This window comes from Sceloporus occidentalis, unplaced genomic scaffold, assembly GCF_023333645.1.
Source record: "Sceloporus occidentalis isolate IW3139 unplaced genomic scaffold, rSceOcc1.0.p SCAF_6, whole genome shotgun sequence".
Taxonomy (NCBI): Eukaryota; Metazoa; Chordata; class Lepidosauria; order Squamata; family Phrynosomatidae; genus Sceloporus; species Sceloporus occidentalis.
The window spans coordinates 1562572-1578428 of NW_028316986.1; the positions used below are offsets into that span (position 1 = coordinate 1562572).

The window sequence follows — 15857 nt, forward strand, 5'->3', positions numbered from 1 at the left end:
TCCTTCCTCGGAGGATTGTGGAGTCTCCTTCCTTGGAGGTCTTTGACAAAGGCTGGATGGCCATCTGTCAGGGGTGTTTTCATTAAGAGTTTCTGCATGGCAGAACTGGGTTGGACTGGATGGTCCTTCTCTCCCAACTCTATGATTCTAGGTGCTATAGACTCTATTTCAGAGGAAGGAACTGGCAAAACCACATCTTAAGATTCCTTGTCTAAGAATCACACACACACACACACACACACACACAGAGTCAAGCTATTGCATGAATTTGGCAGGGCTGGCTGCTTTTTGTTGCTGTTTTACTTTGCAATGCCCCATGTACACTGATGGCACTATATCAACAGATAACTATGACGATAACAACAACAATAATATTCATATTAAGAACCATACATTTAAAAGACCCTGTGCTACCAGACTGAACAGTAGGGAGAAAGGAGGAACGGTTGGTCTTCCTCACAACCTCCCAGCCAGAGTCTGCCAGGGGTCTCCTCACATGCGCAGGCTTCCTCTGTCGATCATCTCCCCTCCCAGCTTGCCCTGAAAAATTTAACTACAGCTTCATGTTCATCTCCATGTGCGCTTGTTCAGGTTTACATTAGAATCATAGAATCATAGAGTTGGAAGAGACCGCAGGGGCCCTAATCCAGTCCAACCCCATTCTGCCATGCAGGAAATCCAAATCAAAGCATCCCCAGCAGATGGCCATCCAGCCTCTGCTTAAAGACCTCCAAGGAAGGAGACTCCACTACACTCCGAGGAAGGAGTATGTTCCTCTGTCGAACAGCCCTTACTCTCAGGAAGTTACTCCTAATGTTGAGGTGGAATCTCTTTTGCTGGAGCTTGCATCCATTGCTCCATTGTCTCCTATTCTCTGGAGCAGCAGAAAACAAGCTTGCTCCCTCCTCAACATGACATCCCTTCAGATATTTAAACATGGCTATCATATCACCTCTTAACCTTCTCTTCTCCAGGCTAAACATCCCCAGCTCCCTGAGTCGTTCCTCATAGGACATGGTTTCCAGACCTTTCACCATTTTAGTCACCCTCCTTTGGACACATGGCTCCAGTTTCTCAATGTCCTTTTTGAATTGTGGTGCCCAGAACTGGACACAATATTCCAGGTGAGGCCTGACCAGTGCAGAATACAGTGGCACTATTACTTCTCTTGATCTAGACACTATACTTCTATTGATGCAGCCTAAAATAGCATTGGCCTTTTTAGCTGCCGCATCACACTGTTCACTCATGTTCAACTTGTGGTCTACTTGGACTCCTAGATCCCTTTCACATGTAGTTTCATTCAGCCAGGTGTCACGCATCCTATATCTGTGCATTTTATTTTTCCGCCCTAAGTGCAATACCTTACATTTCTCTGTGTTGAATTTCATTTTGTTAGCTTTGGCCCAGCTTTCTAGTCTATTCAGGTCATTTTGAATCTTGATCCTGTCCTCTGGGGTATTAGCTATTCCCCCTAATTTGGTGTCATCTGCAAATTTGATAAGTATGCTCCCAATTCTGTCATCCAGGTCATTGATAAAGATGTTGAATAACACTGGCCCCAGAACAGAGCCCTGTGGGACCCCACTGGTCACTTCTCTCCAGGATGAAAAGGTGCCATTGTTGAGCCCCCTTTGACTTTGGCCGGTCAACCTATTACAAATCCATCTAACAGTTACATTGTCTAGCCCATATTCCACTAGTTTGTTTGCAAGAAAGTCATGGGAAACCTTGCCAAAGGCCTTACTGAAATCAAGATATACTACATCCACAGCATTCCCTTCATCTACCAATCTGGTCATTTTATCAAAGAAAGAGATTAGATTTGTCTGGCATGACTTCTTTCTCTGAAACCCATGTTGACTTTTTGTGATGATGGCATTGCCTTCTAGATGTTCACAGACTCTCTGTTTAATGATCTGCTCCAGAATCTTTCCTAGAATCAAAATTATATAAATTATGCCTCAAATTAGAATTAGAAAGTGAGAGGATTAAACCATGCATGATCAATTGGGCAAAAAATATTGGACATACGATAAATTTAGATAAATGGGAAAAAGCCTGGGGTAAAGATATGAAGTTTACAGCATGCATGGACATAAAAGAAAATCTGGTAAAAATGATCCACAGATGGTACTTGACCCCTTCCAGATTAAGCAACATCTATAAAGGGAAAACAGGAATATGCTGGAGATGTAATGGGAACATTGGCTCCTTTTTCCACATGTGGTGGACATGCCCCAAGATACAAATATTTTGGGGGAAAATTAAAGATATAATAGGGAAGATATATCAAGTAGAAGTAAAAATGGACCCAGAGCTCTTTTTATTAAATATGGTTGATAGTAAGGATATTAGGCAAAAGTTAAAACCAATTCTGTATATGATAACTACTGCCAGGATGTCGATAGCAAAAATGTGGAGGAATTCTGAATTGCCCACGGTTGATATATGGCTTTGCAAATCCTTAGAAATAATAGAAATGGATAAGATTACAATGGCCTTAAAAGATAAATATGAAGAGGTAAAAGAAACCTGGGAACCACTGTTGGAATTCTGTAAAGATAGATGGAAGTTAAAATGAACTCTTTCAACTATTTTTGTTTCTTCTTCCATAACATATCTTGATGTGTAAAGAACAAAATATATAGTATACTAAGAGTACAATACTGTAGTAGGCGGGAAATAGATATGGAGGGCTTAAGGTTAGAAGCAGTCTCTAAGGACATTTTTTAAAGAAAAATAGTTAGATAAGAAGATCGTAGTTATGGAGAAAGTAGTTGATAAAAGAGAAATATTTTATAAGGGAAGAGCTGTTAAGAAAGTATTTACTACAAACGAAAAGGGGGGGAGGGTGAGAGGGGGAAGAGGTGTTATATTGTGGAATGCAAATATACATATATGATGAAGGTAACACATAGGGGATGTAAATATTGTAAACTTCAATAAAGATTATTATAAAAAAAATAATAATAATGATCTGCTCCAGAATCTTTCCTGGGATTGATGTCAGACTAACTGGACGATAATTGTTGGGATCCTCTTCTTCCCCTTTTTGAAGATAGGGACAATGTTTGCCCTCCTCCATTCTGCTGGGACTTCTCCTGTTCTCCAGGAGCTCTCAAAGACTATTATTGCCAATGGCTCCGATATGACATATGCCAGTTCCTTTAGTACCCTTGGATATAATTCATCTGGTCCTGGAGACTTAAATTCATTTAGATTAACAAGGTATTCCTCTACTATCTCTTTACTTATTCTATGCTGAAATTCCCCTATTCTGTCTTCTGCTCCAGGAAGGCAGGCTCTCATGTCTTGCAACCTGGTCTCAAGACGGATGATGGAGGAAGAGGAAGCAATGAAGGCTTCTCCATCCCATGTGTGAGGAAGGCAGCAGGAGCAGCCACTGGGCCTGGCAGGACTAGAAGAGGAAAAGGCATCCAAGGAAGGATATTTGAAGGGATGTCATACTGAGGAGGAAGCAAGCTTGCTTTCTGCTGCTCCAGAGAGTAGGACCTGGAACAAGGGATGCAAGCTCCAGGAAAAGAGATTCCACCTCAACCTTAGGAGTAACTTCCTGACAGTGGAACACATTCCCTCCATGGAGAGTGGTGCAGTGTCCTTCTTTGGATGCCTTTAAACAAAGGCTGGATGGCCATCTCTCAGGGATGCTTCTGATTGAGAGTTCCTGCATGACAGAATGAGGTTGGACTGGATGGCTCTTTTTGGGGTCTCTTCCAATTCTGTGATTCTATGATTCTATGAGAGAAACGGTTTGTGCCAGGCTCCTAATCTCACGCTCTCTCCTCCTCCCATTTCCCCTGCCTTCCCTACCAGCTTCCTGGGCTCCTTCCTCTTGCTTTCTCACAGGCCCCTTGTGCCGCCATGTGCCCTTGATGCTGAGCTCTTATGCTCTTCAACTCCTCTGTTTACTTCCCTCTCACCCTACCTGCTTCATGGTTGTAAGGGGCATGTGCCTGCTATGTCAGTGATGGAAGCTTTGGAGAAGCTGAGAGGGAAATGCATTGAAAAAGGGGAGCTGCTTTTTGCTATGCTCAAGGTTGGAAAAAGGTACGATCTTTTCTGCAGCCTCACTTCCCTCCTTCATTCTCCCCTGAGCCAGGCAGGCTGGCCTCTGTGCACCTCAAGCTGGGATGAGTTTGCTGGGTTGCATTTCGGCAATGCTCTCCCTTGCTCCCCCCTCCGCAGCAGAACATGCTCCCTGGAAAACTATGCGGAGTTACTGCCTCAGATCAGGGCATACATCCACTGGGTCAACAATGGAACATCATGAGAAGCTGAGCAGGAAATGCAGGAAAAAATTGCTGTGTTGCAGGGGGCAGTCAATCCTGAGATGTGCACATGTATACATATGCATGCGCGTGTGCACACACACACAGAGGCCTACCGTTCTTTTTCACATTTGTTGTATCTGCAGGCTGAGTTTTCTTGCTCCCTCCTAGCTGCCCTCTTAGTTTGAGAACCACTGCTTTAAGCTGTTATCAGTCCAGCTGCTGAATTCCCCTGTCGTTTTTTTAAGGACCAGGGCCATGCCAGAGGTGCCTGATTCCAACACAGACAGACTGCTTGCTTGAGCCTCAGTGGGCACAGCAGCCGGGCCTTGCTCACATCGGAAACAACAATCAAACATGACTTTCTGAAGTGGGGACATGTCAGCATTTCTGGCTTCCCAAACGAAGCACCCTGACTACAATGCTGTCTTCCTTGGTCAGAAAGCCAACCCAGAAGACTGCCTTGGTCAGGCCCCACCTGGAATACCACAATTCAAAAAGGAGGTTGATGAATTGGAGGGCCACCAAAATGGTGAAGGGCCTAGAAACCATGCCTTATGAGGAAAGACTTAGGGAGCTGAGGATGTTTAGCCTGGAAAAGAGGCTGAGACGTGATATGATAGCCCTGTTTAAGTATTTGAAGGGGTGTCACATTGAGGATGGAGCAGGCTTCCTGGAACAGGAAAATAGATTCCAGCTCAACATTAGGAGGAATTTCTTGATAGTAAGAGCTGTTCGATAGTGGAACAGTGGAGTCTCCATCTTTGGAGGTCTTTAAACAGAAGCTGGATGGCCATCTGTCAGGGATGCTTTGATTGTGAGTTCCTGCATGGCAGAATGGGGTTGGACTGGATGGCCCTTCTTGGGGTTTCTTCCAACTCTAGGATTATATGATTCTAGGATGTCTGAAAGACTCCCTGATTCTCAGCAGAGATCCTGTTGTGCTACTTACCCCCCTGTGACACTAAACTGGTGGATATGCATGAGAGGGCCTCCTCTGTAGCAGCACCTCAACAGTGGAACTCCCTGCCCAGGGAAGGTAGGGCGTTTCCTTCTGAGATTTTAGAGGGCAGCCAACAGTGCAGTCCTACATGGGCTTTGGTTCTTGAAGCTGTTCAGACTGCTTTAACTCACTGGTTTTAAATTATTTTTAAGGAGTGCTATTAGGCTGTATTTGCACTGTAGAACTAATGCAGTGTGACATCACTTTAACAGCCATGGCTCAAGGTGATGGAATCCTGGCATTTGTAGTTTTGTGAGCTATTTAGCCTTTGCTGACAGGGAGCTCTGGTGCCACAACAAACAAGTCCCAGGTCTCCGGAGCATTGAGCCATGGCAGTTAAAACAGTGTCAAGCCCTCTTGGAAGAGAAAGTACAGCCGCTGGAGACTCAAGTAGCTACACTTCAGCGTCATAGGGAGCAAGAGGTTTTCCTGACCAGAACGGACCAGACAGTCCTGGATGGGAAACACACAGAGGAAGTTGCTGGGGAGGAGGAGGTCACTTCACACACAACAGAAGTAGACAGTTAGAGGAATGTCACACACAGAAGTAGGGAAACCAGGGAACGTTCAGGGAGTTTGCATCTGCAGAATCGATTTGAATCTCTCTCTATTATCAAGGATGATGAGGAAGAGCAGCAGGGACAGACTTTGGGGACAGAGCAGGGGAATCTGAGAGTACCACCAAAGGGAACAGCTAATTCTAAGCCTCGGAGGAGGCGAGTGGTGGTCGTGGGGGACTCCTTACTGAGAGGAATTGAACCAATGGTTTGTGGGCCTGACAAGATGTCTCAGGAGGTATGCTGTCTCCCCGAGGCAAAGATCCGTGATGTGACAGAGAGGCTGACAAGACTGGTCAAGCCTACTGACCATTACCCCTTTCTTTTGGTTCATGTGGGAACCAATGATACTTCAAGATACAGCCTGCAGAACATCAAAAGGGATTACGAGGCGCTTGGTAGGAAGCTAAAATGAATGGATGTACAGGTTGTCATCTTGTCTCTTCTGCCAGTCGAAGGGCACAGTCCAGGAAGGGAGAGGAAAATAGCAGATGTGAACAACTGGCTCTGCAGATGGTGCCGCCGAGAACGGTTTGAATTCTTGGACCATGGGCTGCGGTTCCATGAGGAGGGACTTCTGGCAAGGGATGGGTTGCACCTCACACCAGTTGGCAAAAACGTCTTTGCCAATAGTCTCAAGAATTTGATCAAGAGGGCTTTAAACTGAGTTATGTAGGGGAGGGAGACAGCAGAGATGGAGAAAATAGCCAAACTGTCATAGAGGGAACAAGACAAACAGAGCAAGGACCCAAAAGTGGGAGTGAAAAGAACTTGCACAGGCAGCAAGTAGGGGGGACCCATGGTTTAAGATGTCTTTACACTAATGCACAGAGCATGGGAAATAAGCAAGATGAACTCGAACTCCTAGTACAACAAAGCAAATATGATATAATAGGCATCACTGAAACCTGGTGGGATGAGTCTCATGATTGGAATGTGGAAATAGAGGGGTACAACCTTTTCAAGAGCAAAAGGCCAAAGAGGAAAAGGGGAGGAATAGCACTATATGTCAGAGATATTTACACCAGAGAAGAGATCCAGGACATCAATCCTGGAAGCCAGGTGGAGAGCATCTGGATAAGAATCAAAGGGGAGGGAAACAACAAGGATGTTACGGTGGGAGTCTACTACAGACCCCCAAGTCAGACGGAGGAATTGGATGATGCCTTTCTAGGACAGATGACCCATAGATTCAGAAAGGAGAGATGTAGTAGTGATGGGCGACTTCAACTATCCTGATATTTGCAGGAAGTCAAACTCAGCCAAATCCTCAAGGCCTAGCAAATTCCTCACTTGCCTGGAAGACTATTTCATGGTCCAAAAGGACAGGTTGCTTACCTGTAACGGTATTTCTTCGAGTGGTCATCTGCGAATACATACAAATGGGTTTCACTGCGCCTGCGCAGTGCTGTTCGGAACCTACTGGAATCACTGGGCAGAGTTTACTTTGCAACATATAGAAACTTTTTGGCGGTAACCCCACCCACCCGTTATAAGGCCCCTGCCTTCCCGCTCTTTTCCCCAGTTCCGCAATTTTTCCGCCAAGCAGGCGAAGGAAGAGAGCCAATGAGAGCAGGACACTGAGGGGATGGACGGGTGGGATTTGTATGTATTCGCAGATGACCACTCGAAGAAATACCGTTACAGGTAAGCAACCTGTCCTTCTTCTTCGTGGTCTCTGCGAATCATACAAATGGGTTTAGACTGACAAGCTAAGGTATGTGGCGGAGGGAGTGTCCTGAGACCAAAGCTATGGTAAACCAAAGGTGTATTTATTATAAATAAACACCCTGAACCATAAAGAGTCAGTCTTTTGTTCATGCACAGATAAAATAGCAATAAGTTTGCTGAACCTGAGAAGGGAACAGAGGTCATGCAAGACCGATCCCATAAGAGTTGTGCAAATCAACATTCAACAGTATAAACAGTGTAAACTGTATAACACAAATACATCAGTAGTGCAATCAATGCAACCCCGAGACCAACACAGCCCTCCCGAAAGCTGCGTCTCGGATGGCCCTGGTGTCCAACCTGTAATGCTTAATAAAGGTGAGGGGTTGGGACCAGACAGCAGCCTTACAGACATCCTCCAAAGGAATCCCAGATAGGAATGCTGAGGATGCCGCCACAGCTCTTGTGGAATGTGACCGAACCCTGCCAGGGAGAGGTTTGCCCAGCAGTTCATAGCAGAGGTGGATGGTACTAGCCACCCATTTGGAGAACCTCTGCGTAGACACGGGCAACCCCTTCTTCGGTTCCGAGTAGCATTGAAAGAGTCTCTCGGACCGGCTGGAGGCAGCAGTTCTGTCCAGGTAAAACGCCAGCGCCCTCCTGACATCAAGGGAGTGCAGGCGTCGCTCCTCATCTGACGTCGGATCGGATGCTAGAGTGGGCAACACAATGTCCTGGCACATGTGGAAGGCAGACACCACCTTTGGCAAGAAGGTGATGTCCATACGGAGGACCACCTTGTCCTTGTGGAACCTCAGGAATGGTTGGTCCCTCCGTAAGGCACAGAGTTCGCCCGCACGACGGGCAGAGGTGATGGCCACAAGGAAAGCGGTTTTCCAAGTCAACAGTCTCAAGTCCGCTGTGGCCATGGGTTCAAAGGGCTTGGATTGGAGAGCGGACAGTACCGACTCCAAACTCCAAGCCGGTGTTGGTACCGACACAGGAGGATATAGGTTGGCACAACCCTTCAGAAAGCCCTTCACCAAGGGATCCTTAAAGAAAGACACCCTCCCCCCGAACTGATATTTAGCACAAATGGCAGAAAGGTAGCCCTTGATGGATGTGAGGGACAGCCCTCCCTCCAAAAGCGCCATCAAAAACTCCAGCACCACTGGAGTGGAAACCTGTGCAGGAGACAAGCCCTTCTGGTCAAGGAAGAGGCAAAATCTCCTCCATTTCAGGGCATAAGAACGCTGGGTGGAAGGTTTTCTGGCAGCCAGGATCACCGTCCTAACCGATTCAGGCAAGGCGGTCAGGGCCGGATCTTCCAGGCCACCAGCGGCAGGCTCTCGATGTCCGGGTGGAGAATTCGTCCGTCCTGGATCGACAGCAGGTCCGGACGGGGGTCGAGGCGGAGGAAGGATCTCCCGGAGAGGTGGAGAAGGGATGCGAACCACGGTTGTCTCGGCCACCACGGGGTGATCAGGATCGCCTGCGAGCGGTCCGTTGTCATTTTGGACACCACCCTGACGATAAGAGGGAACGGAGGGAAGGCGTAGAGGAGCTCCCCCGTCCAAAGGAAAGCGAATGCGTCTCCAAGGGATCCGTCGAATCGCTTCCTGGAGCAGAACTGGGGACAGTGGCTGTTCCAGGTGGTCGCGAAGAGGTCGATCCGGGGGGTTCCCCACCGATCGAAGAGGTCGCGGACCGTCTCGGGATGGAGCCTCCACTCGTGGCACACCGATGGAGATCTGCTGAGGCGGTCTGCCAGCTCGTTGTCCTCCCCGGGAAGGTGAATCGCCTGGAGGAGGACACGTCTTTGGATGCACCAATCCCAGATGCGGAGCGTGAGGTCGAGCAGGGTCCTGGACCTGGTACCACCTTGCTTGTTGATGTAGTACATCACGGTGGTGTTGTCCGTTCTCAGGAGGACCACTCTTCCTGAGACAGCAAACTCGAATGCCCTCAAAGCCTTCTCCACTGCGAGCATCTCCAAAGCGTTGATGTGGAGGAGCTTGTCTTGTGCGGACCACCTGTCCTTGACGACAAGGTCGAGCAGGTGGGCGCCCCATCCCTCCAGGGATGCATCGGTTGTCAGCGTCAGCTGTGTCTGGGGCTGATGGAAAGGCATCCCGGCGCAGACGTTGGAGCCGTCTAGCCACCATCTGAGGGAAGCGGCTATAGGTCTGGGTACCGTGAGCCACTTTGAAGGTGGGTCCTCCAACGGAAAGAAGACGGAGAGGAACCAGGATTGGAGAGGACGAAGACGCAGTCTCGCCCAGGGGGTGACGAATGTCGTCGATGCCATATGGCCCAGGGCGACTTGGACGTCTCTGGCTCTTATCCTTCTGTGTGAGATGCACGGCCTGAGGGACGTAGCCAGGGCCTGAAACCGGTCCGGAGGAAGGAAGGCTAGGCAGTTGTCGGAGTCGAGGATGGCCCCGATGAACTTGACCTGTCTGGTCGGCGTGAAGTGGGACTTTTCCTTGTTGACCACCAGCCCGAGGGAATCGAAGAGGTGCAAGGCGAATGAGACTGCCTCGTGTAGCTCTTCCTGGGATTCGGCTGCAAACAGCCAGTCGTCCAGGTAGGGAAAAACCAAGAAGCCCTTCTGATGAAGGTATGCCACCACCGGTGCCATGCACTTCGTGAAGACTCGTGGGGCCGTGGCCAAGCCGAACGGGAGCACGTTGTAGTGGTACGAGTCGGAGCCGACAGCGAAGGCGAGGAATCTCCGGTGGGATTCTCGGATCCCGATGTGGAAATAGGCGTCCTTCAGGTCGACAGTCGCGAACCACAGGCCCTGGTGGAGGAGAGGCAGAATGGAGGCCAAGGTTACCATTCGGAAGCGACGGTAGTTCAAAAAGAAGTTCACTTGTCTCAAGTCCAGGATGGGCCTAACGCCACCATCTGCTTTAGGTACGGTGAAGTACCTGGAGAAAAAGGCCCGAGGATGTTGGTCGGGCGGCAAAGGGGAGATTGCCCCCTTACAAAGCAAGGTGCGCACTTCGTCGAGAAGGGTGTCCGAGGGGGGAGTGGACATGAAGGCTCCAGTTGGAGGGAGCTCTTGGAACTCGAGGGCATAACCCCTACGGACGATGTTAAGAACCCACGAGTCCGATGTTATAGAAGCCCAGGCGTTAACATAGGGCCTCAAGATGTCCAAAAAGAAGAGGGGTGAAGGGGAGACGAAGCGCGCTGCGTCCCTTCAGGCTCTCTTCTTCCCCTGGTCGGTATCCTGCCGGCGGGACTTGCGGTACCGAGGCGGGAAGGTGCGACGGCCAGAGGAGGAGGAAGACTGCGAAGGGAAGCGCTGTCTCTGAGAGCCTTGGTGCTGGGGCTGTCGGTCCCGGGAGAAGGTCCCTTGTGACTGACCTTGCGGCTGCCACGGGCGCTGTCGCTTCCGGAACGGAGAAGCCAGTGCTGAGGACATGCCGTGCTTCTTCGCCGCCGCCTTCATCCTGAACTTGCGGTTCAGGCGGTCGTCGGTCTCGGCGTGGAAGAGGCCGGTCCCGTCGAGCGGCATGTCCTCAATGGCCGCTCTAACCGTCGGGTTGAGGTCGGAGGCCCTGAGCCACGCGTGGCGCCGAAGAGCCATGGCAGCTGACATGGACCTCCCGGAGCAGTCCGCCATGTTCCTGGAAGTGGTGATTAGCCAGCTTCCGATGGAGTGCGCCTCGTCTCTGATCTCCACCAGCTGCCTCTGGATGTCATCTGGGACGTCCGGAACCATGGGAGAGATCCGTTCCATGAGGGTTTGGATGTAGGCCCCCATGCAGGCGGTGTAGTTGGCGGCCTTGACCCCAAGAGCCGAAGCCGAGTAAGCCTTTTTTGCCAGTCCATCAATTTTCTTTGCCTCTTTGTCGACAGGGGAAGTAGCCTGCTTCGGAACGAAGCTGTGCTGGGCTCCCTCCACAATGGCCGAGTTTGGTCTGGGGTGTTCTGCCAACCAGGAGCAACTCGCCGGGGCGACCCTATAGAGGGATTGGACCTTGCGGGAGGGTGCCGATAGGGCGGCCGGAGCATCCCAGGACCTTTTCACGATGGTCTGGAGAGAAGGAAGGAGAGGAAGGCATGGCGGAGTGGGGACCCGTCCATGCACCCTACGCTCGACCGGGTCCTCTGCGTCGTCCCCCGCGGCTGCGAGCTCGATGTCAAGGGCCCGTGACATCCTGACCACGTGCTCTGTGAAGGCCCTGACGTCGTCCGACGGCGAAGACGGCCCTGGGTTGTGCATCCTCTGAGGGGAGGCCGAACCCGAGAGGACATCCTCGTCCGAGGGTGCCTCCGAAGGTGGCAGCGGTTCGTCTTCAGAATCCAGGTCGGAGGAGAGGGGGTCCGTCACCCTGACCTGGGATCTCGGGCGGGCGAAGTCCACTGACGATCGGGAGTGTCTGCGGGATGAGGACGGCGACCTCTCACGAGTACGAAGTGGAGACGGCGACCTCTCGCGTCTACGGGACGGCGATGATGACCTCTCGTAGACCGACACGGTGGGAACCGATCTGGCCGGGTCGGCTCGGCCCACGGGGTGGGGGTTCAGCCTGGTGAACTCCCTCAGGGCTCTGTCCTCCGGCACCGACATGTAGTAGCGGCGCGACTGCACGTCATAAAAGAGGTCCGGGATCCCCTGTATGTGGGCCAAGTGACCTTCATCATCGGTCGCCGGATGGGAAGGAGACCGATGAACAGGAGAGCGAGGGGCGTCACCCGTCCCGTGGATGAAGTCCAAGGCCGGGGGAGGCAGGGATGTAACCGGGGTCCCCTGGTCTACCGGCGTCGGCTCCTGGTATGGAGCTGGCAAGGCGGAGGCGCGGGCCTGTCTGGAGTGGGAGCGCTCCTTGTCCTTTGCCCTCGGCGGGTCGGTGGTGGGCCGATCCTTGGAGGGCTTGGCCTTTTTAGGGGCCGGATCACGGTCAGCCTTGTCATGGTGCCTCTTCTTCCCAGGCTTGGGAGTCTCCTCCGATGGGAAGAACGGGTTGTCCGGGAGGTCCAGGAGGACAGCAGTCGGTGTCGATGATGAAGGCCTCGGGGACCTTGCTCCTTGAACCGGTTCGGTATGCTCGCTAGGCATCGCATGCCGTGGTCCCTTGGATGCCTTGGAGGATGAAGGCGAGGCGAGATGGACCTCCGGTTTGGGAGCCTCCTTGGAACGGGGGCCCTCCGATCCCTCCTTTGGCTTGGAGGCCCATTCGGTACCCTCAGTCCCCGATGGCTTATGGGGGCGCTTGGAGGGTTTGTCGGTGGCACTGGGCGGTTTGGAGCCACGGGCCACATCGGAGGTGGTGGAAGGAGTCCCGGCCGGGACACACACCACGCTGGGGACGGCGGCTCTCCCCGATCCCACGCTGGAGACACTTGCCCGAGAAGATGAAGCGGGGGGCGGCAGAGGCGGGACAGAAGAAGACCGCGGACCCCTTTCTTGCAATTTCCCCAGGGCAATCGCCGAAGTAAGCCGGGACTCACGGTTTTTCCGGGCCTGGGAAGAGAGGGATCTGCAGAGTGCGCAGGCCTTGGGGTCGTGGCTTGGACCAAGGCAAAGCAGGCAGGTGGAGTGCGGGTCCTGAACGGGCATCTTGCCCTTGCAAATGTCGCACTTCTTGAAAGCCGCAGGCATTTCAAAGTCGCCAAGTCGATGGGAGATCCGAAAACGAGGTCAACAGCGAAGTTACCAGGGGCGGGAGACAAAGAATGGTCAAGATACAGTCCGAGGTCAAAAACGAAAGTGATTCCAAGCAAGCAAAAGCAAGCGAAGGTTCCTCTGAAGCAGCTAGCGCGGCGGAAAAAAGGAACTGGGGAAAAGAGCGGGAAGGCAGGGGCCTTATAACGGGTGGGCGGAGTTACCGCCAAAAAGTTTCAATATGTTGCAGAGTAAACTCTGCCCAGTGATTCCAGTAGGTTCCGAACAGCACTGCGCAGGCGCAGTGAAACCCATTTGTATGATTCGCAGAGACCACGAAGAAGAAGGTGGAAGAGGCAACAAGGGGGTCAGCTATTTTGGATCTGATCCTAACCAACAAGGATGACTTGGTTAATGGGGTGCAAGTGGTGGGATCCTTAGGTGGAAGGGACCATGTTCTCCTGGAGTTTGTTATACAGTGGAAAGGAGAAGCCAGGCAGAGTCAGACACGCATCCTAGACTTTAGGAGAGCGGATTTCAGTAAACTTAGAGAAGTATTGAGGGTGATCCTGTGGTCAGGAATACTAAAAGAGAAGGGAGTTCAGGATGGATGGGACTTTCTCAAAAGGGAGATTCTGAAGGCACAAATTAAAACAGTTCCAGTGAGAAAGAAAAACGGGAGAAGTCTCAAGAAACCAGGATGGATGACTAAGGAACTTTCAACGGAGCTAAGTTTGAAACGGAACATGTATAAGAAATGGAAAAAGGGGGAAATCACCAAAGAGGAATTCAAAGAAATAGCAGGCATTTGTAGGGTAAAGTCAGAAAAGCTAAAGCGCAGAATGAACTCAGGCTTGCTAGAGAGGTTAAGAACAATAAAAAGGGCTTTTTTGGATATGTCCGCAGCAAAAGGAAGAAGAAGGAAATGGTAGGTTCACTGCGTGGAGAAGATGGCAAAATGCTAACAGAAGACAGAGAAAAGGCAGAATTACTCAACACCTTCTTTGCCTCAGTCTTCTCAGAAAAGGAAAAGGGTGCTCAACCTGAGGATAATGGAGCAGAGGACAGAACAGGGGAATTTCAGCACAGAATAAGTAAACGGATAGTACAGGAATACCTTGTTAATCTAAATGAATTTAAGTCTCCGGGACCAGATGAACTCCATCCAAGGGTACTAAAAGAACTGGCAAATATAATATCGGAGCCATTGGCAATAATAGTCTTTGAGAACTCCTGGAGAAGAGGAGAAGTCCCAGCAGAATGGAGGAGGGCAAACATTGTCCCTATCTTCAAAAAGGGGAAGAAGAGGATTCCAACAATTATCGTCCAGTTAGTCTGACATCAATCCCAGGAAAGATTCTGGAGCAGATCATTAAACAGAGAGTCTGTGAACATCTAGAAGGCAATGCCATCATCACAGAAAGTCAACATGGGTTTCAGAGAAACAAGTCATGCCAGACAAACCTAATCTCTTTCTTTGATAAAATTACCAGCTTGTTAGATGAAGGGAATGCTGTGGATATAGTAGATCTTGATTTCAGTAAGGCCTTTGACAAGGTTTCCCATGATATTCTTGCAAACAAGCTTGTAAAATGTGGGCTAGACAAAGTAACTGTTAAATGAATCTGTAATTGGTTGACTGGCCGAAGCCAAAGGGTGCTAAAAAATGGCTCTTTTTCATCCTGGAGAGAAGTGACCAGTGGGGTGACCAGTGGGGCTCTGTCCTGGGCCCAGTGTTATTCAACATCTTTATCAATGACCTGGATGACAGAATTGGGAGCATACTTATCAAATCTGCAGATGACACCAAATTAGGAGGAATAGCTAAAACTCCAGAGGACAAGATCAACATTCAAAATGACCTGAATAGACTAGAAAGCTGGGCCACAGCTAACAAAATGAAATTCAACTCAGAGAAATGTAAGGTACTGCACTTAGGGCAGAAAAATGAAATGCACAGATATAGGATTATGGGGGACACCTGGCTGCATGAGAGACTTCTACATGTGAAAGGGATCTGGGAATCCAAGTAGACTACAAATTGAACATGAGTCAACAGTGTGATGCGGCAGCTAACAAGGCCAATGCGATTTTAGGCTGCATCAATAGAAGTATTGTGTCTAGATCAAGGGAAGTAATAGTGCCACTGTATTTTCCTTGGTCAGGCCCCACCTGGAATACTGTGTCCAGTTCTGGGCCCCACAATTCAAAAAGGACATTGAGAAACTGGAGCCATGTGTCCAAAGGAGGGCGACTAAAATGGTGAAAGGTCTGGAAACCATGCCCTATGAGGAATGACTCAGGGAGCTGGGGATGTTTAACTTGGAGAAGAGAAGGTTAAGGGGTGATATGATAGCCCTGTTTAACTACTTGAAAGGATGTCATATTGAGGAGGGAGCAAGCTTGTTTTCTGCTGCTCCAGAGAACAGGACCCAATGGAGCAATGGATGCAAGCTCCAGGAAAAGAGATTCCACCTCAACATTAGGAGGAACTTCCTGAGAGTAAGGGCTGTTCGCCAGTGGAACACACTCCTTACTTGGAGTGCAGTGGAGTCTCCCTCCTTGGAGGTCTTCAAACGGAGGCTGGATGGCCATCTGTCAGGGACGCTTTGATTGAGAGTTCCTGCATGGCAGAAGTGGATTGGACTGGCTGGCCCTTGCAGTTTCTTCCAACTCTATGATTCTATGATTCTAAGCTGAATTATTTCTGCAGT

At 50.1% G+C, this 15857-nt stretch overlaps 1 protein-coding gene across 4 annotated transcripts in view; it reads right to left on the minus strand.

Annotated features, from left to right (window-relative positions):
• LOC149310306 (dystrobrevin beta) overlaps nucleotides 1–15857 on the minus strand; it is a 211288-nt gene that overhangs the window by 133525 nt on the left and 61906 nt on the right. The window lies entirely within an intron of this gene.